The sequence below is a fragment of the Sardina pilchardus genome, chromosome 5, assembly GCF_963854185.1.
Source record: "Sardina pilchardus chromosome 5, fSarPil1.1, whole genome shotgun sequence".
In the NCBI taxonomy this organism is placed as follows: Eukaryota; Metazoa; Chordata; class Actinopteri; order Clupeiformes; family Clupeidae; genus Sardina; species Sardina pilchardus.
This window is the reverse complement of record NC_084998.1, coordinates 34,479,705-34,492,086: the sequence shown is the minus strand read 5'-3', so window position 1 is coordinate 34,492,086 and position 12,382 is coordinate 34,479,705. Positions and strand designations below refer to the sequence as shown.

The 12,382-nt window shown below is 60.4% G+C and overlaps 62 non-coding genes and 3 pseudogenes across 62 annotated transcripts in view; all 65 read right to left on the bottom strand.

Moving 5' to 3' along the window:
• LOC134081156 (5S ribosomal RNA) lies at positions 1–108 on the bottom strand (annotated as a pseudogene).
• Positions 109–181: 73 nt separating this feature from the next.
• On the bottom strand, positions 182–300 carry LOC134081083 (5S ribosomal RNA). Its single transcript, XR_009939403.1, has one exon. It is a non-coding gene; the product is annotated as a 5S ribosomal RNA (ribosomal RNA).
• A 73-nt stretch (positions 301–373) lies between these two features.
• Positions 374–492, bottom strand: LOC134081014 (5S ribosomal RNA). Its single transcript, XR_009939336.1, has one exon. It is a non-coding gene; the product is annotated as a 5S ribosomal RNA (ribosomal RNA).
• Positions 493–565: 73 nt separating this feature from the next.
• On the bottom strand, positions 566–684 carry LOC134081012 (5S ribosomal RNA). The gene has a single exon (XR_009939334.1). It is a non-coding gene; the product is annotated as a 5S ribosomal RNA (ribosomal RNA).
• Positions 685–757: 73 nt separating this feature from the next.
• Positions 758–876, bottom strand: LOC134081011 (5S ribosomal RNA). Its single transcript, XR_009939333.1, has one exon. It is a non-coding gene; the product is annotated as a 5S ribosomal RNA (ribosomal RNA).
• Positions 877–949: 73 nt separating this feature from the next.
• On the bottom strand, positions 950–1,068 carry LOC134081010 (5S ribosomal RNA). Its single transcript, XR_009939332.1, has one exon. It is a non-coding gene; the product is annotated as a 5S ribosomal RNA (ribosomal RNA).
• Positions 1,069–1,141: 73 nt separating this feature from the next.
• Positions 1,142–1,260, bottom strand: LOC134081009 (5S ribosomal RNA). Its single transcript, XR_009939331.1, has one exon. It is a non-coding gene; the product is annotated as a 5S ribosomal RNA (ribosomal RNA).
• Positions 1,261–1,333: 73 nt separating this feature from the next.
• Positions 1,334–1,452, bottom strand: LOC134081008 (5S ribosomal RNA). Its single transcript, XR_009939330.1, has one exon. It is a non-coding gene; the product is annotated as a 5S ribosomal RNA (ribosomal RNA).
• Positions 1,453–1,525: 73 nt separating this feature from the next.
• On the bottom strand, positions 1,526–1,644 carry LOC134081007 (5S ribosomal RNA). Its single transcript, XR_009939329.1, has one exon. It is a non-coding gene; the product is annotated as a 5S ribosomal RNA (ribosomal RNA).
• A 73-nt stretch (positions 1,645–1,717) lies between these two features.
• LOC134081006 (5S ribosomal RNA) lies at positions 1,718–1,836 on the bottom strand. The gene has a single exon (XR_009939328.1). It is a non-coding gene; the product is annotated as a 5S ribosomal RNA (ribosomal RNA).
• Positions 1,837–1,909: 73 nt separating this feature from the next.
• LOC134081005 (5S ribosomal RNA) lies at positions 1,910–2,028 on the bottom strand. Its single transcript, XR_009939327.1, has one exon. It is a non-coding gene; the product is annotated as a 5S ribosomal RNA (ribosomal RNA).
• A 73-nt stretch (positions 2,029–2,101) lies between these two features.
• On the bottom strand, positions 2,102–2,220 carry LOC134081004 (5S ribosomal RNA). Its single transcript, XR_009939326.1, has one exon. It is a non-coding gene; the product is annotated as a 5S ribosomal RNA (ribosomal RNA).
• A 73-nt stretch (positions 2,221–2,293) lies between these two features.
• On the bottom strand, positions 2,294–2,412 carry LOC134081003 (5S ribosomal RNA). Its single transcript, XR_009939325.1, has one exon. It is a non-coding gene; the product is annotated as a 5S ribosomal RNA (ribosomal RNA).
• Positions 2,413–2,485: 73 nt separating this feature from the next.
• LOC134081001 (5S ribosomal RNA) lies at positions 2,486–2,604 on the bottom strand. Its single transcript, XR_009939323.1, has one exon. It is a non-coding gene; the product is annotated as a 5S ribosomal RNA (ribosomal RNA).
• A 73-nt stretch (positions 2,605–2,677) lies between these two features.
• Positions 2,678–2,796, bottom strand: LOC134080999 (5S ribosomal RNA). Its single transcript, XR_009939322.1, has one exon. It is a non-coding gene; the product is annotated as a 5S ribosomal RNA (ribosomal RNA).
• A 73-nt stretch (positions 2,797–2,869) lies between these two features.
• On the bottom strand, positions 2,870–2,988 carry LOC134080998 (5S ribosomal RNA). Its single transcript, XR_009939321.1, has one exon. It is a non-coding gene; the product is annotated as a 5S ribosomal RNA (ribosomal RNA).
• Positions 2,989–3,061: 73 nt separating this feature from the next.
• On the bottom strand, positions 3,062–3,180 carry LOC134080997 (5S ribosomal RNA). Its single transcript, XR_009939320.1, has one exon. It is a non-coding gene; the product is annotated as a 5S ribosomal RNA (ribosomal RNA).
• Positions 3,181–3,253: 73 nt separating this feature from the next.
• Positions 3,254–3,372, bottom strand: LOC134080996 (5S ribosomal RNA). Its single transcript, XR_009939319.1, has one exon. It is a non-coding gene; the product is annotated as a 5S ribosomal RNA (ribosomal RNA).
• Positions 3,373–3,445: 73 nt separating this feature from the next.
• LOC134080995 (5S ribosomal RNA) lies at positions 3,446–3,564 on the bottom strand. Its single transcript, XR_009939318.1, has one exon. It is a non-coding gene; the product is annotated as a 5S ribosomal RNA (ribosomal RNA).
• Positions 3,565–3,637: 73 nt separating this feature from the next.
• Positions 3,638–3,756, bottom strand: LOC134080994 (5S ribosomal RNA). The gene has a single exon (XR_009939317.1). It is a non-coding gene; the product is annotated as a 5S ribosomal RNA (ribosomal RNA).
• A 73-nt stretch (positions 3,757–3,829) lies between these two features.
• On the bottom strand, positions 3,830–3,948 carry LOC134080993 (5S ribosomal RNA). The gene has a single exon (XR_009939316.1). It is a non-coding gene; the product is annotated as a 5S ribosomal RNA (ribosomal RNA).
• Positions 3,949–4,021: 73 nt separating this feature from the next.
• Positions 4,022–4,140, bottom strand: LOC134080992 (5S ribosomal RNA). Its single transcript, XR_009939315.1, has one exon. It is a non-coding gene; the product is annotated as a 5S ribosomal RNA (ribosomal RNA).
• Positions 4,141–4,213: 73 nt separating this feature from the next.
• On the bottom strand, positions 4,214–4,332 carry LOC134081079 (5S ribosomal RNA). The gene has a single exon (XR_009939399.1). It is a non-coding gene; the product is annotated as a 5S ribosomal RNA (ribosomal RNA).
• Positions 4,333–4,405: 73 nt separating this feature from the next.
• LOC134080991 (5S ribosomal RNA) lies at positions 4,406–4,524 on the bottom strand. The gene has a single exon (XR_009939314.1). It is a non-coding gene; the product is annotated as a 5S ribosomal RNA (ribosomal RNA).
• A 73-nt stretch (positions 4,525–4,597) lies between these two features.
• LOC134080989 (5S ribosomal RNA) lies at positions 4,598–4,716 on the bottom strand. Its single transcript, XR_009939312.1, has one exon. It is a non-coding gene; the product is annotated as a 5S ribosomal RNA (ribosomal RNA).
• Positions 4,717–4,789: 73 nt separating this feature from the next.
• LOC134081106 (5S ribosomal RNA) lies at positions 4,790–4,908 on the bottom strand. Its single transcript, XR_009939425.1, has one exon. It is a non-coding gene; the product is annotated as a 5S ribosomal RNA (ribosomal RNA).
• A 73-nt stretch (positions 4,909–4,981) lies between these two features.
• LOC134080988 (5S ribosomal RNA) lies at positions 4,982–5,100 on the bottom strand. Its single transcript, XR_009939311.1, has one exon. It is a non-coding gene; the product is annotated as a 5S ribosomal RNA (ribosomal RNA).
• A 73-nt stretch (positions 5,101–5,173) lies between these two features.
• On the bottom strand, positions 5,174–5,292 carry LOC134081085 (5S ribosomal RNA). The gene has a single exon (XR_009939405.1). It is a non-coding gene; the product is annotated as a 5S ribosomal RNA (ribosomal RNA).
• A 73-nt stretch (positions 5,293–5,365) lies between these two features.
• Positions 5,366–5,484, bottom strand: LOC134080987 (5S ribosomal RNA). The gene has a single exon (XR_009939310.1). It is a non-coding gene; the product is annotated as a 5S ribosomal RNA (ribosomal RNA).
• Positions 5,485–5,557: 73 nt separating this feature from the next.
• On the bottom strand, positions 5,558–5,676 carry LOC134081103 (5S ribosomal RNA). The gene has a single exon (XR_009939422.1). It is a non-coding gene; the product is annotated as a 5S ribosomal RNA (ribosomal RNA).
• A 73-nt stretch (positions 5,677–5,749) lies between these two features.
• LOC134080986 (5S ribosomal RNA) lies at positions 5,750–5,868 on the bottom strand. The gene has a single exon (XR_009939309.1). It is a non-coding gene; the product is annotated as a 5S ribosomal RNA (ribosomal RNA).
• A 73-nt stretch (positions 5,869–5,941) lies between these two features.
• LOC134081157 (5S ribosomal RNA) lies at positions 5,942–6,053 on the bottom strand (annotated as a pseudogene).
• Positions 6,054–6,126: 73 nt separating this feature from the next.
• On the bottom strand, positions 6,127–6,245 carry LOC134080985 (5S ribosomal RNA). Its single transcript, XR_009939308.1, has one exon. It is a non-coding gene; the product is annotated as a 5S ribosomal RNA (ribosomal RNA).
• A 73-nt stretch (positions 6,246–6,318) lies between these two features.
• LOC134080983 (5S ribosomal RNA) lies at positions 6,319–6,437 on the bottom strand. Its single transcript, XR_009939307.1, has one exon. It is a non-coding gene; the product is annotated as a 5S ribosomal RNA (ribosomal RNA).
• Positions 6,438–6,510: 73 nt separating this feature from the next.
• On the bottom strand, positions 6,511–6,629 carry LOC134081081 (5S ribosomal RNA). The gene has a single exon (XR_009939401.1). It is a non-coding gene; the product is annotated as a 5S ribosomal RNA (ribosomal RNA).
• A 73-nt stretch (positions 6,630–6,702) lies between these two features.
• On the bottom strand, positions 6,703–6,821 carry LOC134080982 (5S ribosomal RNA). Its single transcript, XR_009939306.1, has one exon. It is a non-coding gene; the product is annotated as a 5S ribosomal RNA (ribosomal RNA).
• Positions 6,822–6,894: 73 nt separating this feature from the next.
• LOC134080981 (5S ribosomal RNA) lies at positions 6,895–7,013 on the bottom strand. The gene has a single exon (XR_009939305.1). It is a non-coding gene; the product is annotated as a 5S ribosomal RNA (ribosomal RNA).
• Positions 7,014–7,086: 73 nt separating this feature from the next.
• Positions 7,087–7,205, bottom strand: LOC134080980 (5S ribosomal RNA). Its single transcript, XR_009939304.1, has one exon. It is a non-coding gene; the product is annotated as a 5S ribosomal RNA (ribosomal RNA).
• Positions 7,206–7,278: 73 nt separating this feature from the next.
• On the bottom strand, positions 7,279–7,397 carry LOC134080979 (5S ribosomal RNA). The gene has a single exon (XR_009939303.1). It is a non-coding gene; the product is annotated as a 5S ribosomal RNA (ribosomal RNA).
• A 73-nt stretch (positions 7,398–7,470) lies between these two features.
• On the bottom strand, positions 7,471–7,589 carry LOC134080977 (5S ribosomal RNA). Its single transcript, XR_009939301.1, has one exon. It is a non-coding gene; the product is annotated as a 5S ribosomal RNA (ribosomal RNA).
• A 73-nt stretch (positions 7,590–7,662) lies between these two features.
• On the bottom strand, positions 7,663–7,781 carry LOC134080976 (5S ribosomal RNA). Its single transcript, XR_009939300.1, has one exon. It is a non-coding gene; the product is annotated as a 5S ribosomal RNA (ribosomal RNA).
• A 73-nt stretch (positions 7,782–7,854) lies between these two features.
• Positions 7,855–7,973, bottom strand: LOC134081125 (5S ribosomal RNA). Its single transcript, XR_009939443.1, has one exon. It is a non-coding gene; the product is annotated as a 5S ribosomal RNA (ribosomal RNA).
• A 73-nt stretch (positions 7,974–8,046) lies between these two features.
• Positions 8,047–8,165, bottom strand: LOC134081124 (5S ribosomal RNA). The gene has a single exon (XR_009939442.1). It is a non-coding gene; the product is annotated as a 5S ribosomal RNA (ribosomal RNA).
• Positions 8,166–8,238: 73 nt separating this feature from the next.
• Positions 8,239–8,357, bottom strand: LOC134080975 (5S ribosomal RNA). Its single transcript, XR_009939299.1, has one exon. It is a non-coding gene; the product is annotated as a 5S ribosomal RNA (ribosomal RNA).
• A 73-nt stretch (positions 8,358–8,430) lies between these two features.
• Positions 8,431–8,549, bottom strand: LOC134080974 (5S ribosomal RNA). The gene has a single exon (XR_009939298.1). It is a non-coding gene; the product is annotated as a 5S ribosomal RNA (ribosomal RNA).
• A 73-nt stretch (positions 8,550–8,622) lies between these two features.
• Positions 8,623–8,741, bottom strand: LOC134081114 (5S ribosomal RNA). The gene has a single exon (XR_009939432.1). It is a non-coding gene; the product is annotated as a 5S ribosomal RNA (ribosomal RNA).
• Positions 8,742–8,815: 74 nt separating this feature from the next.
• LOC134080973 (5S ribosomal RNA) lies at positions 8,816–8,934 on the bottom strand. Its single transcript, XR_009939297.1, has one exon. It is a non-coding gene; the product is annotated as a 5S ribosomal RNA (ribosomal RNA).
• Positions 8,935–9,007: 73 nt separating this feature from the next.
• LOC134080972 (5S ribosomal RNA) lies at positions 9,008–9,126 on the bottom strand. Its single transcript, XR_009939296.1, has one exon. It is a non-coding gene; the product is annotated as a 5S ribosomal RNA (ribosomal RNA).
• A 73-nt stretch (positions 9,127–9,199) lies between these two features.
• On the bottom strand, positions 9,200–9,318 carry LOC134080971 (5S ribosomal RNA). The gene has a single exon (XR_009939295.1). It is a non-coding gene; the product is annotated as a 5S ribosomal RNA (ribosomal RNA).
• Positions 9,319–9,391: 73 nt separating this feature from the next.
• Positions 9,392–9,510, bottom strand: LOC134080970 (5S ribosomal RNA). Its single transcript, XR_009939294.1, has one exon. It is a non-coding gene; the product is annotated as a 5S ribosomal RNA (ribosomal RNA).
• Positions 9,511–9,583: 73 nt separating this feature from the next.
• On the bottom strand, positions 9,584–9,702 carry LOC134080969 (5S ribosomal RNA). The gene has a single exon (XR_009939293.1). It is a non-coding gene; the product is annotated as a 5S ribosomal RNA (ribosomal RNA).
• A 73-nt stretch (positions 9,703–9,775) lies between these two features.
• LOC134080968 (5S ribosomal RNA) lies at positions 9,776–9,894 on the bottom strand. Its single transcript, XR_009939292.1, has one exon. It is a non-coding gene; the product is annotated as a 5S ribosomal RNA (ribosomal RNA).
• Positions 9,895–9,967: 73 nt separating this feature from the next.
• LOC134080966 (5S ribosomal RNA) lies at positions 9,968–10,086 on the bottom strand. Its single transcript, XR_009939290.1, has one exon. It is a non-coding gene; the product is annotated as a 5S ribosomal RNA (ribosomal RNA).
• Positions 10,087–10,159: 73 nt separating this feature from the next.
• Positions 10,160–10,278, bottom strand: LOC134081123 (5S ribosomal RNA). Its single transcript, XR_009939441.1, has one exon. It is a non-coding gene; the product is annotated as a 5S ribosomal RNA (ribosomal RNA).
• Positions 10,279–10,351: 73 nt separating this feature from the next.
• Positions 10,352–10,470, bottom strand: LOC134080965 (5S ribosomal RNA). The gene has a single exon (XR_009939289.1). It is a non-coding gene; the product is annotated as a 5S ribosomal RNA (ribosomal RNA).
• Positions 10,471–10,543: 73 nt separating this feature from the next.
• On the bottom strand, positions 10,544–10,662 carry LOC134081095 (5S ribosomal RNA). Its single transcript, XR_009939414.1, has one exon. It is a non-coding gene; the product is annotated as a 5S ribosomal RNA (ribosomal RNA).
• A 73-nt stretch (positions 10,663–10,735) lies between these two features.
• On the bottom strand, positions 10,736–10,854 carry LOC134080964 (5S ribosomal RNA). Its single transcript, XR_009939288.1, has one exon. It is a non-coding gene; the product is annotated as a 5S ribosomal RNA (ribosomal RNA).
• A 73-nt stretch (positions 10,855–10,927) lies between these two features.
• On the bottom strand, positions 10,928–11,046 carry LOC134080963 (5S ribosomal RNA). The gene has a single exon (XR_009939287.1). It is a non-coding gene; the product is annotated as a 5S ribosomal RNA (ribosomal RNA).
• A 73-nt stretch (positions 11,047–11,119) lies between these two features.
• Positions 11,120–11,238, bottom strand: LOC134081138 (5S ribosomal RNA; annotated as a pseudogene).
• Positions 11,239–11,311: 73 nt separating this feature from the next.
• On the bottom strand, positions 11,312–11,430 carry LOC134080962 (5S ribosomal RNA). The gene has a single exon (XR_009939286.1). It is a non-coding gene; the product is annotated as a 5S ribosomal RNA (ribosomal RNA).
• A 73-nt stretch (positions 11,431–11,503) lies between these two features.
• LOC134081113 (5S ribosomal RNA) lies at positions 11,504–11,622 on the bottom strand. Its single transcript, XR_009939431.1, has one exon. It is a non-coding gene; the product is annotated as a 5S ribosomal RNA (ribosomal RNA).
• A 73-nt stretch (positions 11,623–11,695) lies between these two features.
• Positions 11,696–11,814, bottom strand: LOC134081099 (5S ribosomal RNA). The gene has a single exon (XR_009939418.1). It is a non-coding gene; the product is annotated as a 5S ribosomal RNA (ribosomal RNA).
• Positions 11,815–11,887: 73 nt separating this feature from the next.
• Positions 11,888–12,006, bottom strand: LOC134080961 (5S ribosomal RNA). The gene has a single exon (XR_009939285.1). It is a non-coding gene; the product is annotated as a 5S ribosomal RNA (ribosomal RNA).
• A 73-nt stretch (positions 12,007–12,079) lies between these two features.
• Positions 12,080–12,198, bottom strand: LOC134080960 (5S ribosomal RNA). The gene has a single exon (XR_009939284.1). It is a non-coding gene; the product is annotated as a 5S ribosomal RNA (ribosomal RNA).
• A 73-nt stretch (positions 12,199–12,271) lies between these two features.
• LOC134080959 (5S ribosomal RNA) overlaps positions 12,272–12,382 on the bottom strand; it is a 119-nt gene continuing 8 nt past the window's right edge. Inside the window, exon 1 of the ribosomal RNA XR_009939283.1 lies at positions 12,272–12,382. This exon is cut by the window's right edge and continues 8 nt beyond it. This is a non-coding gene — a ribosomal RNA (5S ribosomal RNA).

Below are 12,382 nucleotides of genomic sequence, written 5' to 3'. Positions count from 1 at the left end.
CCCGGTATTCCCAGGCGGTCTCCCATCCAAGTACTAACCGGGCCCTGCGCTGCTTAGCTTCCGAGATCAGACGAGAGCGGGCGTGCTCAGCGCGGTATGGCCGTAAGCGATTAACTCCCCACTCGGACCCAGTCCTCAAGCGCAGCTGGTGCGGCTGCAAGCAGCTCAATCCAAAGCAAAACGCTTACAGCACCCGGTATTCCCAGGCGGTCTCCCATCCAAGTACTAACCGGGCCCTGCTCTGCTTAGCTTCCGAGATCAGACGAGAGCGGGCGTGCTCAGCGCGGTATGGCCGTAAGCGATTAACTCCCCACTCGGACCCAGTCCTCAAGCGCAGCTGGTGCGGCTGCAAGCAGCTCAATCCAAAGCAAAACGCTTACAGCACCCGGTATTCCCAGGCGGTCTCCCATCCAAGTACTAACCGGGCCCTGCGCTGCTTAGCTTCCGAGATCAGACGAGAGCGGGCGTGCTCAGCGCGGTATGGCCGTAAGCGATTAACTCCCCACTCGGACCCAGTCCTCAAGCGCAGCTGGTGCGGCTGCAAGCAGCTCAATCCAAAGCAAAACGCTTACAGCACCCGGTATTCCCAGGCGGTCTCCCATCCAAGTACTAACCGGGCCCTGCGCTGCTTAGCTTCCGAGATCAGACGAGAGCGGGCGTGCTCAGCGCGGTATGGCCGTAAGCGATTAACTCCCCACTCGGACCCAGTCCTCAAGCGCAGCTGGTGCGGCTGCAAGCAGCTCAATCCAAAGCAAAACGCTTACAGCACCCGGTATTCCCAGGCGGTCTCCCATCCAAGTACTAACCGGGCCCTGCGCTGCTTAGCTTCCGAGATCAGACGAGAGCGGGCGTGCTCAGCGCGGTATGGCCGTAAGCGATTAACTCCCCACTCGGACCCAGTCCTCAAGCGCAGCTGGTGCGGCTGCAAGCAGCTCAATCCAAAGCAAAACGCTTACAGCACCCGGTATTCCCAGGCGGTCTCCCATCCAAGTACTAACCGGGCCCTGCGCTGCTTAGCTTCCGAGATCAGACGAGAGCGGGCGTGCTCAGCGCGGTATGGCCGTAAGCGATTAACTCCCCACTCGGACCCAGTCCTCAAGCGCAGCTGGTGCGGCTGCAAGCAGCTCAATCCAAAGCAAAACGCTTACAGCACCCGGTATTCCCAGGCGGTCTCCCATCCAAGTACTAACCGGGCCCTGCGCTGCTTAGCTTCCGAGATCAGACGAGAGCGGGCGTGCTCAGCGCGGTATGGCCGTAAGCGATTAACTCCCCACTCGGACCCAGTCCTCAAGCGCAGCTGGTGCGGCTGCAAGCAGCTCAATCCAAAGCAAAACGCTTACAGCACCCGGTATTCCCAGGCGGTCTCCCATCCAAGTACTAACCGGGCCCTGCGCTGCTTAGCTTCCGAGATCAGACGAGAGCGGGCGTGCTCAGCGCGGTATGGCCGTAAGCGATTAACTCCCCACTCGGACCCAGTCCTCAAGCGCAGCTGGTGCGGCTGCAAGCAGCTCAATCCAAAGCAAAACGCTTACAGCACCCGGTATTCCCAGGCGGTCTCCCATCCAAGTACTAACCGGGCCCTGCGCTGCTTAGCTTCCGAGATCAGACGAGAGCGGGCGTGCTCAGCGCGGTATGGCCGTAAGCGATTAACTCCCCACTCGGACCCAGTCCTCAAGCGCAGCTGGTGCGGCTGCAAGCAGCTCAATCCAAAGCAAAACGCTTACAGCACCCGGTATTCCCAGGCGGTCTCCCATCCAAGTACTAACCGGGCCCTGCGCTGCTTAGCTTCCGAGATCAGACGAGAGCGGGCGTGCTCAGCGCGGTATGGCCGTAAGCGATTAACTCCCCACTCGGACCCAGTCCTCAAGCGCAGCTGGTGCGGCTGCAAGCAGCTCAATCCAAAGCAAAACGCTTACAGCACCCGGTATTCCCAGGCGGTCTCCCATCCAAGTACTAACCGGGCCCTGCGCTGCTTAGCTTCCGAGATCAGACGAGAGCGGGCGTGCTCAGCGCGGTATGGCCGTAAGCGATTAACTCCCCACTCGGACCCAGTCCTCAAGCGCAGCTGGTGCGGCTGCAAGCAGCTCAATCCAAAGCAAAACGCTTACAGCACCCGGTATTCCCAGGCGGTCTCCCATCCAAGTACTAACCGGGCCCTGCGCTGCTTAGCTTCCGAGATCAGACGAGAGCGGGCGTGCTCAGCGCGGTATGGCCGTAAGCGATTAACTCCCCACTCGGACCCAGTCCTCAAGCGCAGCTGGTGCGGCTGCAAGCAGCTCAATCCAAAGCAAAACGCTTACAGCACCCGGTATTCCCAGGCGGTCTCCCATCCAAGTACTAACCGGGCCCTGCGCTGCTTAGCTTCCGAGATCAGACGAGAGCGGGCGTGCTCAGCGCGGTATGGCCGTAAGCGATTAACTCCCCACTCGGACCCAGTCCTCAAGCGCAGCTGGTGCGGCTGCAAGCAGCTCAATCCAAAGCAAAACGCTTACAGCACCCGGTATTCCCAGGCGGTCTCCCATCCAAGTACTAACCGGGCCCTGCGCTGCTTAGCTTCCGAGATCAGACGAGAGCGGGCGTGCTCAGCGCGGTATGGCCGTAAGCGATTAACTCCCCACTCGGACCCAGTCCTCAAGCGCAGCTGGTGCGGCTGCAAGCAGCTCAATCCAAAGCAAAACGCTTACAGCACCCGGTATTCCCAGGCGGTCTCCCATCCAAGTACTAACCGGGCCCTGCGCTGCTTAGCTTCCGAGATCAGACGAGAGCGGGCGTGCTCAGCGCGGTATGGCCGTAAGCGATTAACTCCCCACTCGGACCCAGTCCTCAAGCGCAGCTGGTGCGGCTGCAAGCAGCTCAATCCAAAGCAAAACGCTTACAGCACCCGGTATTCCCAGGCGGTCTCCCATCCAAGTACTAACCGGGCCCTGCGCTGCTTAGCTTCCGAGATCAGACGAGAGCGGGCGTGCTCAGCGCGGTATGGCCGTAAGCGATTAACTCCCCACTCGGACCCAGTCCTCAAGCGCAGCTGGTGCGGCTGCAAGCAGCTCAATCCAAAGCAAAACGCTTACAGCACCCGGTATTCCCAGGCGGTCTCCCATCCAAGTACTAACCGGGCCCTGCGCTGCTTAGCTTCCGAGATCAGACGAGAGCGGGCGTGCTCAGCGCGGTATGGCCGTAAGCGATTAACTCCCCACTCGGACCCAGTCCTCAAGCGCAGCTGGTGCGGCTGCAAGCAGCTCAATCCAAAGCAAAACGCTTACAGCACCCGGTATTCCCAGGCGGTCTCCCATCCAAGTACTAACCGGGCCCTGCGCTGCTTAGCTTCCGAGATCAGACGAGAGCGGGCGTGCTCAGCGCGGTATGGCCGTAAGCGATTAACTCCCCACTCGGACCCAGTCCTCAAGCGCAGCTGGTGCGGCTGCAAGCAGCTCAATCCAAAGCAAAACGCTTACAGCACCCGGTATTCCCAGGCGGTCTCCCATCCAAGTACTAACCGGGCCCTGCGCTGCTTAGCTTCCGAGATCAGACGAGAGCGGGCGTGCTCAGCGCGGTATGGCCGTAAGCGATTAACTCCCCACTCGGACCCAGTCCTCAAGCGCAGCTGGTGCGGCTGCAAGCAGCTCAATCCAAAGCAAAACGCTTACAGCACCCGGTATTCCCAGGCGGTCTCCCATCCAAGTACTAACCGGGCCCTGCGCTGCTTAGCTTCCGAGATCAGACGAGAGCGGGCGTGCTCAGCGCGGTATGGCCGTAAGCGATTAACTCCCCACTCGGACCCAGTCCTCAAGCGCAGCTGGTGCGGCTGCAAGCAGCTCAATCCAAAGCAAAACGCTTACAGCACCCGGTATTCCCAGGCGGTCTCCCATCCAAGTACTAACCGGGCCCTGCGCTGCTTAGCTTCCGAGATCAGACGAGAGCGGGCGTGCTCAGCGCGGTATGGCCGTAAGCGATTAACTCCCCACTCGGACCCAGTCCTCAAGCGCAGCTGGTGCGGCTGCAAGCAGCTCAATCCAAAGCAAAACGCTTACAGCACCCGGTATTCCCAGGCGGTCTCCCATCCAAGTACTAACCGGGCCCTGCGCTGCTTAGCTTCCGAGATCAGACGAGAGCGGGCGTGCTCAGCGCGGTATGGCCGTAAGCGATTAACTCCCCACTCGGACCCAGTCCTCAAGCGCAGCTGGTGCGGCTGCAAGCAGCTCAATCCAAAGCAAAACGCTTACAGCACCCGGTATTCCCAGGCGGTCTCCCATCCAAGTACTAACCGGGCCCTGCGCTGCTTAGCTTCCGAGATCAGACGAGTGCGGGCGTGCTCAGCGCGGTATGGCCGTAAGCGATTAACTCCCCACTCGGACCCAGTCCTCAAGCGCAGCTGGTGCGGCTGCAAGCAGCTCAATCCAAAGCAAAACGCTTACAGCACCCGGTATTCCCAGGCGGTCTCCCATCCAAGTACTAACCGGGCCCTGCGCTGCTTAGCTTCCGAGATCAGACGAGAGCGGGCGTGCTCAGCGCGGTATGGCCGTAAGCGATTAACTCCCCACTCGGACCCAGTCCTCAAGCGCAGCTGGTGCGGCTGCAAGCAGCTCAATCCAAAGCAAAACGCTTACAGCACCCGGTATTCCCAGGCGGTCTCCCATCCAAGTACTAACCGGGCCCTGCGCTGCTTAGCTTCCGAGATCAGACGAGAGCGGGCGTGCTCAGCGCGGTATGGCCGTAAGCGATTAACTCCCCACTCGGACCCAGTCCTCAAGCGCAGCTGGTGCGGCTGCAAGCAGCTCAATCCAAAGCAAAACGCTTACAGCACCCGGTATTCTCAGGCGGTCTCCCATCCAAGTATTAACCGGGCCCTGCGCTGCTTAGCTTCCGAGATCAGACGAGAGCGGGCGTGCTCAGCGCGGTATGGCCGTAAGCGATTAACTCCCCACTCGGACCCAGTCCTCAAGCGCAGCTGGTGCGGCTGCAAGCAGCTCAATCCAAAGCAAAACGCTTACAGCACCCGGTATTCCCAGGCGGTCTCCCATCCAAGTACTAACCGGGCCCTGCGCTGCTTAGCTTCCGAGATCAGACGAGAGCGGGCGTGCTCAGCGCGGTATGGCCGTAAGCGATTAACTCCCCACTCGGACCCAGTCCTCAAGCGCAGCTGGTGCGGCTGCAAGCAGCTCAATCCAAAGCAAAACGCTTACGGCACCCGTTACTCCCAGGCGGTCTCCCATCCAAGTACTAACCGGGCCCTGCGCTGCTTAGCTTCCGAGATCAGACGAGAGCGGGCGTGCTCAGCGCGGTATGGCCGTAAGCGATTAACTCCCCACTCGGACCCAGTCCTCAAGCGCAGCTGGTGCGGCTGCAAGCAGCTCAATCCAAAGCAAAACGCTTACAGCACCCGGTATTCCCAGGCGGTCTCCCATCCAAGTACTAACCGGGCCCTGCGCTGCTTAGCTTCCGAGATCAGACGAGAGCGGGCGTGCTCAGCGCGGTATGGCCGTAAGCGATTAACTCCCCACTCGGACCCAGTCCTCAAGCGCAGCTGGTGCGGCTGCAAGCAGCTCAATCCAAAGCAAAACGCTTACAGCACCCGGTATTCCCAGGCGGTCTCCCATCCAAGCACTAACCGGGCCCTGCGCTGCTTAGCTTCCGAGATCAGACGAGAGCGGGCGTGCTCAGCGCGGTATGGCCGTAAGCGATTAACTCCCCACTCGGACCCAGTCCTCAAGCGCAGCTGGTGCGGCTGCAAGCAGCTCAATCCAAAGCAAAACGCTTACAGCACCCGGTATTCCCAGGCGGTCTCCCATCCAAGTACTAACCGGGCCCTGCGCTGCTTAGCTTCCGAGATCAGACGAGAGCGGGCGTGCTCAGCGCGGTATGGCCGTAAGCGATTAACTCCCCACTCGGACCCAGTCCTCAAGCGCAGCTGGTGCGGCTGCAAGCAGCTCAATCCAAAGCAAAACGCTTACAGCACCCGGTATTCCCAGGCGGTCTCCCATCCAAGTACTAACCGGGCCCTGCGCTGCTCGAGATCAGACGAGAGCGGGCGTGCTCAGCGCGGTATGGCCGTAAGCGATTAACTCCCCACTCGGACCCAGTCCTCAAGCGCAGCTGGTGCGGCTGCAAGCAGCTCAATCCAAAGCAAAACGCTTACAGCACCCGGTATTCCCAGGCGGTCTCCCATCCAAGTACTAACCGGGCCCTGCGCTGCTTAGCTTCCGAGATCAGACGAGAGCGGGCGTGCTCAGCGCGGTATGGCCGTAAGCGATTAACTCCCCACTCGGACCCAGTCCTCAAGCGCAGCTGGTGCGGCTGCAAGCAGCTCAATCCAAAGCAAAACGCTTACAGCACCCGGTATTCCCAGGCGGTCTCCCATCCAAGTACTAACCGGGCCCTGCGCTGCTTAGCTTCCGAGATCAGACGAGAGCGGGCGTGCTCAGCGCGGTATGGCCGTAAGCGATTAACTCCCCACTCGGACCCAGTCCTCAAGCGCAGCTGGTGCGGCTGCAAGCAGCTCAATCCAAAGCAAAACGCTTACAGCACCCGGTATTCCCAGGCGGTCTCCCATCCAAGTACTAACCGGGCCCTGCGCTGCTTAGCTTCCGAGATCAGACGAGAGCGGGCGTGCTCAGTGCGGTATGGCCGTAAGCGATTAACTCCCCACTCGGACCCAGTCCTCAAGCGCAGCTGGTGCGGCTGCAAGCAGCTCAATCCAAAGCAAAACGCTTACAGCACCCGGTATTCCCAGGCGGTCTCCCATCCAAGTACTAACCGGGCCCTGCGCTGCTTAGCTTCCGAGATCAGACGAGAGCGGGCGTGCTCAGCGCGGTATGGCCGTAAGCGATTAACTCCCCACTCGGACCCAGTCCTCAAGCGCAGCTGGTGCGGCTGCAAGCAGCTCAATCCAAAGCAAAACGCTTACAGCACCCGGTATTCCCAGGCGGTCTCCCATCCAAGTACTAACCGGGCCCTGCGCTGCTTAGCTTCCGAGATCAGACGAGAGCGGGCGTGCTCAGCGCGGTATGGCCGTAAGCGATTAACTCCCCACTCGGACCCAGTCCTCAAGCGCAGCTGGTGCGGCTGCAAGCAGCTCAATCCAAAGCAAAACGCTTACAGCACCCGGTATTCCCAGGCGGTCTCCCATCCAAGTACTAACCGGGCCCTGCGCTGCTTAGCTTCCGAGATCAGACGAGAGCGGGCGTGCTCAGCGCGGTATGGCCGTAAGCGATTAACTCCCCACTCGGACCCAGTCCTCAAGCGCAGCTGGTGCGGCTGCAAGCAGCTCAATCCAAAGCAAAACGCTTACAGCACCCGGTATTCCCAGGCGGTCTCCCATCCAAGTACTAACCGGGCCCTGCGCTGCTTAGCTTCCGAGATCAGACGAGAGCGGGCGTGCTCAGCGCGGTATGGCCGTAAGCGATTAACTCCCCACTCGGACCCAGTCCTCAAGCGCAGCTGGTGCGGCTGCAAGCAGCTCAATCCAAAGCAAAACGCTTACAGCACCCGGTATTCCCAGGCGGTCTCCCATCCAAGTACTAACCGGGCCCTGCGCTGCTTAGCTTCCGAGATCAGACGAGAGCGGGCGTGCTCAGCGCGGTATGGCCGTAAGCGATTAACTCCCCACTCGGACCCAGTCCTCAAGCGCAGCTGGTGCGGCTGCAAGCAGCTCAATCCAAAGCAAAACGCTTACAGCACCCGGTATTCCCAGGCGGTCTCCCATCCAAGTACTAACCGGGCCCTGCGCTGCTTAGCTTCCGAGATCAGACGAGAGCGGGCGTGCTCAGCGCGGTATGGCCGTAAGCGATTAACTCCCCACTCAGACCCAGTCCTCAAGCGCAGCTGGTGCGGCTGCAAGCAGCTCAATCCAAAGCAAAACGCTTACAGCACCCGGTATTCCCAGGCGGTCTCCCATCCAAGTGCTAACCGGGCCCTGCGCTGCTTAGCTTCCGAGATCAGACGAGAGCGGGCGTGCTCAGCGCGGTATGGCCGTAAGCGATTAACTCCCCACTCGGACCCAGTCCTCAAGCGCAGCTGGTGCGGCTGCAAGCAGCTCAATCCAAAGCAAAACGCTTACAGCACCCGGTATTCCCAGGCGGTCTCCCATCCAAGTGCTAACCGGGCCCTGCGCTGCTTAGCTTCCGAGATCAGACGAGAGCGGGCGTGCTCAGCGCGGTATGGCCGTAAGCGATTAACTCCCCACTCGGACCCAGTCCTCAAGCGCAGCTGGTGCGGCTGCAAGCAGCTCAATCCAAAGCAAAACGCTTACAGCACCCGGTATTCCCAGGCGGTCTCCCATCCAAGTACTAACCGGGCCCTGCGCTGCTTAGCTTCCGAGATCAGACGAGAGCGGGCGTGCTCAGCGCGGTATGGCCGTAAGCGATTAACTCCCCACTCGGACCCAGTCCTCAAGCGCAGCTGGTGCGGCTGCAAGCAGCTCAATCCAAAGCAAAACGCTTACAGCACCCGGTATTCCCAGGCGGTCTCCCATCCAAGTACTAACCGGGCCCTGCGCTGCTTAGCTTCCGAGATCAGACGAGAGCGGGCGTGCTCAGCGCGGTATGGCCGTAAGCGATTAACTCCCCACTCGGACCCAGTCCTCAAGCGCAGCTGGTGCGGCTGCAAGCAGCTCAATCCAAAGCAAAACGCTTACAGCACCCGGTATTCCCAGGCGGTCTCCCATCCAAGTACTAACCGGGCCCTGCGCTGCTTAGCTTCCGAGATCAGACGAGAGCGGGCGTGCTCAGCGCGGTATGGCCGTAAAGCGATTAACTCCCCACTCGGACCCAGTCCTCAAGCGCAGCTGGTGCGGCTGCAAGCAGCTCAATCCAAAGCAAAACGCTTACAGCACCCGGTATTCCCAGGCGGTCTCCCATCCAAGTACTAACCGGGCCCTGCGCTGCTTAGCTTCCGAGATCAGACGAGAGCGGGCGTGCTCAGCGCGGTATGGCCGTAAGCGATTAACTCCCCACTCGGACCCAGTCCTCAAGCGCAGCTGGTGCGGCTGCAAGCAGCTCAATCCAAAGCAAAACGCTTACAGCACCCGGTATTCCCAGGCGGTCTCCCATCCAAGTACTAACCGGGCCCTGCGCTGCTTAGCTTCCGAGATCAGACGAGAGCGGGCGTGCTCAGCGCGGTATGGCCGTAAGCGATTAACTCCCCACTCGGACCCAGTCCTCAAGCGCAGCTGGTGCGGCTGCAAGCAGCTCAATCCAAAGCAAAACGCTTACAGCACCCGGTATTCCCAGGCGGTCTCCCATCCAAGTACTAACCGGGCCCTGCGCTGCTTAGCTTCCGAGATCAGACGAGAGCGGGCGTGCTCAGCGCGGTATGGCCGTAAGCGATTAACTCCCCACTCGGACCCAGTCCTCAAGCGCAGCTGGTGCGGCTGCAAGCAGCTCAATCCAAAGCAAAACGCTTACAGCACCCGGTATTCCCAGGCGGTCTCCCATCCAAGTACTAACCGGGCCCTGCGCTGCTTAGCTTCCGAGATCAGACGAGAGCGGGCGTGCTCAGCGCGGTATGGCCGTAAGCGATTAACTCCCCACTCGGACCCAGTCCTCAAGCGCAGCTGGTGCGGCTGCAAGCAGCTCAATCCAAAGCAAAACGCTTACAGCACCCGGTATTCCCAGGCGGTCTCCCATCCAAGTACTAACCGGGCCCTGCGCTGCTTAGCTTCCGAGATCAGACGAGAGCGGGCGTGCTCAGCGCGGTATGGCCGTAAGCGATTAACTCCCCACTCGGACCCAGTCCTCAAGCGCAGCTGGTGCGGCTGCAAGCAGCTCAATCCAAAGCAAAACGCTTACAGCACCCGGTATTCCCAGGCGGTCTCCCATCCAAGTACTAACCGGGCCCTGCGCTGCTTAGCTTCCGAGATCAGACGAGAGCGGGCGTGCTCAGCGCGGTATGGCCGTAAGCGATTAACTCCCCACTCGGACCCAGTCCTCAAGCGCAGCTGGTGCGGCTGCAAGCAGCTCAATCCAAAGCAAAACGCTTACAGCACCCGGTATTCCCAGGCGGTCTCCCATCCAAGTACTAACCGGGCCCTGCGCTGCTTAGCTTCCGAGATCAGACGAGAGCGGGCGTGCTCAGCGCGGTATGGCCGTAAGCGATTAACTCCCCACTCAGACCCAGTCCTCAAGCGCAGCTGGTGCGGCTGCAAGCAGCTCAATCCAAAGCAAAACGCTTACAGCACCCGGTATTCCCAGGCGGTCTCCCATCCAAGTGCTAACCGGGCCCTGCGCTGCTTAGCTTCCGAGATCAGACGAGAGCGGGCGTGCTCAGCGCGGTATGGCCGTAAGCGATTAACTCCCCACTCGGACCCAGTCCTCAAGCGCAGCTGGTGCGGCTGCAAGCAGCTCAATCCAAAGCAAAACGCTTACAGCACCCGGTATTCCCAGGCGGTCTCCCATCCAAGTACTAACCGGGCCCTGCGCTGCTTAGCTTCCGAGATCAGACGAGAGCGGGCGTGCTCAGCGCGGTATGGCCGTAAGCGATTAACTCCCCACTCGGACCCAGTCCTCAAGCGCAGCTGGTGCGGCTGCAAGCAGCTCAATCCAAAGCAAAACGCTTATAGCACCCGGTATTCCCAGGCGGTCTCCCATCCAAGTACTAACCGGGCCCTGCGCTGCTTAGCTTCCGAGATCAGACGAGAGCGGGCGTGCTCAGCGCGGTATGGCCGTAAGCGATTAACTCCCCACTCGGACCCAGTCCTCAAGCGCAGCTGGTGCGGCTGCAAGCAGCTCAATCCAAAGCAAAACGCTTACAGCACCCGGTATTCCCAGGCGGTCTCCCATCCAAGTACTAACCGGGCCCTGCGCTGCTTAGCTTCCGAGATCAGACGAGAGCGGGCGTGCTCAGCGCGGTATGGCCGTAAGCGATTAACTCCCCACTCGGACCCAGTCCTCAAGCGCAGCTGGTGCGGCTGCAAGCAGCTCAATCCAAAGCAAAACGCTTACAGCACCCGGTATTCCCAGGCGGTCTCCCATCCAAGTACTAACCGGGCCCTGCGCTGCTTAGCTTCCGAGATCAGACGAGAGCGGGCGTGCTCAGCGCGGTATGGCCGTAAGCGATTAACTCCCCACTCGGACCCAGTCCTCAAGCGCAGCTGGTGCGGCTGCAAGCAGCTCAATCCAAAGCAAAACGCTTACAGCACCCGGTATTCCCAGGCGGTCTCCCATCCAAGTACTAACAGGGCCCTGCGCTGCTTAGCTTCCGAGATCAGACGAGAGCGGGCGTGCTCAGTGCGGTATGGCCGTAAGCGATTAACTCCCCACTCGGACCCAGTCCTCAAGCGCAGCTGGTGCGGCTGCAAGCAGCTCAATCCAAAGCAAAACGCTTACAGCACCCGGTATTCCCAGGCGGTCTCCCATCCAAGTACTAACCGGGCCCTGCGCTGCTTAGCTTCCGAGATCAGACGAGAGCGGGCGTGCTCAGCGCGGTATGGCCGTAAGCGATTAACTCCCCACTCGGACCCAGTCCTCAAGCGCGGCTGGTGCGGCTGCAAGCAGCTCAATCCAAAGCAAAACGCTTAAAGCACCCGGTATTCCCAGGCGGTCTCCCATCCAAGTACTAACCGGGCCCTGCGCTGCTTAGCTTCCGAGATCAGACGAGAGCGGGCGTGCTCAGCGCGGTATGGCCGTAAGCGATTAACTCCCCACTCGGACCCAGTCCTCAAGCGCAGCTGGTGCGGCTGCAAGCAGCTCAATCCAAAGCAAAACGCTTACAGCACCCGGTATTCCCAGGCGGTCTCCCATCCAAGTACTAACCGGGCCCTGCGCTGCTTAGCTTCCGAGATCAGACGAGAGCTGGCGTGCTCAGCGCGGTATGGCCGTAAGCGATTAACTCCCCACTCGGACCCAGTCCTCAAGCGCAGCTGGTGCGGCTGCAAGCAGCTCAATCCAAAGCAAAACGCTTACAGCACCCGGTATTCCCAGGCGGTCTCCCATCCAAGTACTAACCGGGCCCTGCGCTGCTTAGCTTCCGAGATCAGACGAGAGCGGGCGTGCTCAGCGCGGTATGGCCGTAAGCGATTAACTCCCCACTCGGACCCAGTCCTCAAGCGCAGCTGGTGCGGCTGCAAGCAGCTCAATCCAAAGCAAAACGCTTACAGCACCCGGTATTCCCAGGCGGTCTCCCATCCAAGTACTAACCGGGCCCTGCGCTGCTTAGCTTCCGAGATCAGACGAGAGCGGGCGTGCTCAGCGCGGTATGGCCGTAAGCGATTAACTCCCCACTCGGACCCAGTCCTCAAGCGCAGCTGGTGCGGCTGCAAGCAGCTCAATCCAAAGCAAAACGCTTACAGCACCCGGTATTCCCAGGCGGTCTCCCATCCAAGTACTAACCGGGCCCTGCGCTGCTTAGCTTCCGAGATCAGACGAGAGCGGGCGTGCTCAGCGCGGTATGG